The sequence below is a fragment of the Salmo salar genome, chromosome ssa26 (genome assembly GCF_905237065.1).
Source record: "Salmo salar chromosome ssa26, Ssal_v3.1, whole genome shotgun sequence".
Lineage (NCBI taxonomy): Eukaryota > Metazoa > Chordata > Actinopteri > Salmoniformes > Salmonidae > Salmo > Salmo salar.
Window position 1 is genome coordinate 17,801,787 of NC_059467.1, and position 5,938 is coordinate 17,807,724.

Genomic DNA, 5,938 nt, shown 5'->3' on the forward strand with positions numbered 1-5,938 from the left:
AACGAGGAGCATCTCTGAAGCATGGGGCCGACATGTGACTCAGGGATGCGGTATAATTTCTTGAACATTTCATCGGAATGGGTACCATAGGGTCTTATATTCAATTACCTGCATTTCAGTGACACTAAGCTCAATCTCACTGTATAGTCAATAGTTGCATAAATGTATACCCATCATAGTGGTTGGAGATGTGAAAATCACAGGAAAGACACCTAAAACTGCACGTACATCCTCGAAGCCGCAGTGTCTCATGGGATGCCCATGACTGAAAGGTTATATTATTGTGTAAGTAACAAATGTGTCAGAAAATGATCGTGTCTCACGTTCTCAAACAAATCAGTACTTCAAGCCTTTCCAATCTCCACTCATCTCACCCACACGCATAGTATCTGATGATGATGACGATATTTTACATAATTGTAGTTACCATCACGATACTACTAATCATGCAAGGCAGTTCCACAACATGCCACTTTAACAGTACACTTTTTAATTTAGAGAATTCAGAGGGGTCTGTCAGCAGCACAAGTATAAACACAGATAGGAGACAGTATCTTTGGTATACTGTAACAGTTGAGGATGAGAGAATTTATAATCAACAGCTCCCTCTAGTGTTCATTATGAAGAAGAGATTAGCTGAGGTTTAGCTTGCTGTGGCTAAACTACAATTTAATATTCCTTCCCCCAGCACAAACCTTTGATCGTTTCCCTCTAACCTTTTCTCTTACTTTTATATCATGCAATATATTTTTGGTAAAGGAGTTATATAAACAAAAACCCTTTCACTCAATCTGACTTGTTGTATTCCTACTCAACTCAAGCTCTTATCACAGATGGGAGTGAGACTACATGTCCTGCCTAACCCTCATCAAGCCAAGTTAGAGGAAAATTCCTACCTGTTGTCACTGGCGAAGTGTTCTAACTGTGTAGGGATTGTCTACATGTCATCATGTACACCATTCAGTCATGGAATGTCACCCCTCCCTCTCTGTCCACTCCTACGGTAGTCCTCACCTGATCTCAACGGTAACATTGCTGCAGCTGCTGCCACTGTTGGCTTCTCCCTGGCCCCGGACAGACTCTGGCTGTGTCCTGCACTCTGCTCTGCTCCCTCAGACCAATGGACACCTGCCCAGGTGAGGGACATTCCCTCCAACCCAATCACCTGGCCACGCTGGCCAAGCCCCCACCAGTCACAGGGCATTATCGTCTCACACACCACAGCCATGAGGTACAGTAAGATAACCCTCACCCTGGTGAAATCCTCAGTCAAATCCTATAGATATATAGATATTAGATAAGCGGCTGTGATGATATATTCATATTTTGATTTGTGAGATTATATGTTTTCTGACTAAGATGATAGTTTAGTTTCATATAATGTAAAATCTTCTTCAGGTTTTTATAATTTTTCATTGAAGTGATTCCATTTTTGAAAAAGACCTAGAAAAGCAGTATTCACTGCAGAACTATCTATTCTATGTCTATGGCAAGTCTCCCCTATACGCATGCAGCTAGAGCCATCCTTTTAGAAGGTGTGTACATTTGTCCTATATAATTATGTCTATTGAAAGGGTCATGCACTGTGCAATAGAACTGAGTTGATTCAATTATTATGGCATACTCCCCCACCATAGGCTCTTGAAGTATAGTGCATTCGGAAAGTATTTAGATCCCTTCTCTTTTTCCATATTTTGTTACTTTACAGCCTTGGATTAAATATAACTTTACCTCATCAACCAACACCCAATACCCCATGATGACAAAGCGGAAACACGTTTTTAGAAATGTTTGCAAATGTATTGAAAAAAAGTGTTAAACAAATCAAAATATATTTTACATTTGAGATTCTTCAAATAACCACCCTTTGCTTTGATGACAGCATTGCACACTCTTGGCATTCTTTCAACCAGCTTCACCTGGAATGCTTTTTCAACAGTCTTGAAGGAGTTCCCACATATGCTGAGCACTTGTTGGCTGCTTTTCCTTCACTCTGCGATCTGACTCATCCCATATTCCATACTTTGTCACATTACAGCCTTGGATTAAATGACAATGTTTCTCATCAATCTACACACAATACCCCATGATGACAAAGCAAAAACAGGTTTTTAGAAATGTTTGCAAATGTATAAAAAAAAAATATATACCTTTTTTACATGAGATTCAAAATTGAGCTCATGTGCATCTTGTTTCCATTGATCATCCTTGAGATGTTTTTACAACTTGATTTGAGTCCACCTGTGGTAAATTCAATTGATTGGACATGATTTTGAAAGGCACACATCTGTGTATATAAAGTCCCACAGTTGACAGTGCATGTCAGAGCAAACCAAGCCATGAGGTCGAAGGAATTGTCCATAGAGCTCCGAGACAGGATTGTGTCGAGGTACAGATCTGGGGAAGGGTACCCAAGCATGTCTGCAGCATTGAAGTTCCCAAAGGACACAATGGCCTCCATCATTCTTAAATGAAAGAAGTTTGGAACCACCAAGACTCTTACTAGAGCTGGCAGCCTGGCCAAACTGAGCAATTGGAGGAGAAGGGCCTTGGTCAGGGAGGTGACCAAGAACCCGATGGTCACTCTGACAGAGCTCCAGAGTTCCTCTAGGGAGATGGGAGAAACCTTCCAGAAGGACAACCATCTCTGCAGCACTCCACCAATCAGGCCTTTATGGTAGATTGGCCAGATGGAAGCCACTCCTCAGTAAAAGGCACATGACAGCCAGCTTGGAGTTTGTCAAAAGGCACCTAAAGGAATCTCAGACCAGGGGAAACAAGATTCTCTGGTCTGATGAAACCAAGATTGAACTCTTTGGCCTGAATGCCAAGCGTCATGTCTGGCGGAAACCAGACACCATCCCTATGGTGAAGCATGGTGGTGGCAACATCATGCTGTGGGGATGTTTTTCAGCAGCAGGGACTGGGAGACTAGTCAGGATCGAGGGAAAGATGAACAGAGGAACGTACAGAGAGATCCTTGATGAAAACCTGCTCAGGACCTCAGATTGGGGTGAAGGTTCACCTTCCAACAGGACAACGACACTAAGCACACCGCCAAGACAACAGATGAGTGGCTTCGGAACAAGTCTCTGAATGTCCTTTAGTGGCCCAGCCAGAGTCCGGACTTGAACCCGATTGAACATCTCTGGAGAGACCTGAAAATAGCTGTGCAGCGATGCTCCCCATCCAACCTGACAGAGCTTGAGAGGATCTGCAGAGAAGAATGGGAGAAACTCCCCAAATACAGGTGTGCCAAGCTTATAGCGTCATACCCAAGAAGACTCGATTCTGTAATCGCTGCCAAAGGTGCTTCAACAAAGTACTGAGTAACTGAGTGACTTGCCTAGTTAAATAAAGGTTCAATAAAAAGAAATCAATAAAAATGAAAGGGTCTGAATACTTACACTACCGGTCAAAAGTTTTAGAACACCTACTCATTCAAGTGTTTTTTATTATTTTCTACATTGTAGAATAATAGTGAAGACATTAAAACTATGAAATAACACACATGGAATCATGTAGGAACCAAAAATGTGTTAAACAAATCAAAATGTATTTTACATTTGAGATTCTTCAAATATCCACCCTTTGCCTTGATGACAGCTTTGCACACTCTTGGCATTCTCTCAACCAGCTTCACCTGGAATGCTTTTCCAACAGTCATGAAGGAGTTCCCACATATGCTGAGCACTTGCTGGCTGCTTTTCCTTCACTCTGCGGTCTGATTCATCCCAAGCCATCTCAATTTGGTTGAGGTTGGAGGATTGTGGAGGCCAGGTCATCTGATGCAGCACTCCATCACTCTCCTTCTTGGTAAAATAGCCCTTACACAGCCTGGAGGTGTGTTGGGTCATTGTCCTGTTGAAAAAGAAATGATAGTCCCACTAAGCCCAAACCAGATGGGATGGCGTATCGCTGCAGAATGCTGTGGTAGGCATTCTGGTTAAGTGTGCCTAAAATTGTAAATAAATCACAAACAGTGTCACCAGCAAAGCACCCCCACACCATAACACCTTCTCCTCCATGCTTTAAGGTGGGAAATACACATGTGGAGATCATCCATTCACCCACACTGCGTCTCACAAAGACACGGCGGTTGGAACCAAAAATCTCCAATTTGGACTCCAGACCAAAGGAGAAATTTCCACCAGTCTAATGTCCATTGCTCATGTTTCTTGGCACAAGCAAGTATCTTCTTATTATTGATGTCCTTTAGTCGTGGTTTCTTTGCAGCAATTCAACCATGAAGGCCTGATTCAAACAGTCTCCTCTGAACAGTTGATGCTGAGATATGTCTGTTACTTGAACTCTGTGAAGCATTTATTTGGGCTGCAATTTCTGAAGCTGGTAACTCTAATGAACTTATCCTCTGTAGCAGAGGTAACTCTGGGTCTTCCATCCCTGTGGCGGTCCTCATGAGAGCCAGTTTCATCATAGCGCTTGAAGGTTTTTGCGACTGTACTTGAAGAAACTTTCAAAGTTCTTCAAATTTTCCACATTGGATTGTCGTTTTTCTTTGCTTATTTGAGCTGTTCTTGCCATAATATGGACTCAGTCTTTTACCAAATAGGGCTATCTTCTGTGTACCCCCCTACCTTGTCACAACACAACTGATTGGCTCAAACGCATTAAGACGGAAAGAAATTCCACAAATGAACTTTTAAGAAGGCACACCTGTTAATTGAAATGCATTCCAGGTGACTACCTCATGAAGCTGGTTGAGAGAATGCCAAGATTGTGCAAAGCTGTCATCAAGGCAAAGGGTGGCTATTTGAAGAATCTAAAATGTAAAATATTTTTTGATTTGTTTAACACTTTTTTGTTACTCCATATGTGTTATTTCATAGTTTTGATATCTTCACTATTATTCTGCAATGTAGAAAATAGTAAAAAGAAAGAAAAACCCTTGAAGGAGCAGGTGTTCTAAAACTTTTGAACAGTAGTACATGTTGAATACTTAAATTTGCAGAAATGTCTAAAAACCTGTTTTTGCGTTGTCATTATGGGGTATTGTGTGTAAATTGGTGAGATAAAAAAAAAGGAATTTTAGAACAAGGCTGTAACGTAACAAAATGTGGAAAAAGTCAAATGGTCTGAATACTTATCCGAATGCACTGTATGTCCTATCTTTGTCTTCAGGCTGAAAATCTTTACAAGGGTCACTGCGCTTTGGAATTCCTGCCATAACACATCAGCAAAGAGTGAGACAAAGCTCCTTACTACGAGTGGACACACAGCAGAGCCAAACGGACAGTTCATCCAGAGCCTAATCTGTCCATTATATTGGTCAGTACTTACCACGATGCAGGGAGATAACCAGGGTAAACACTGCTAAAGAGGCTAATTGCCATTTGCTCAGACGCTGACTCGGCCACTGTACAATATCCTAAACAATATGCTGCTATATGATTGCTATTCACACTGCAATACATTAAATACTGTACCAATGCTTCTACATTTCATGAGTTAATTAGAATGTAATATGTTTAACGTTTTGTGGTTTCGTTCCTGAGGTTTCACTGTATATATTGTTTTAATTTCATCTTTTAGAAAAGGCGATTCGTGAGCTTAACAGACAGAATGGTCCTAAAATAGTATTAGACAACAGACATGCACTTCTTTCTCAAAAAGTGATTGCTCTGGCAGAGACACAGATTTAGAAACAGACTCAGAAACGCACACACACACACACACACACACACACACACACACACACACACACACACACACACACACACACACACACACACACACACACACACACACACACACACACACACACACACACACACACACAGTCATCACAGCACTAACAGGACTGCCATTTTCCTCCATTTTTCTCTCCCCCTTCTCCCCTTAGCAGAAACACAGTCAGCTGCAAGTCACATGACCAGCTGCTAGCTCCAACTGAGCATGCTCAGACCCCTCAGTGTTG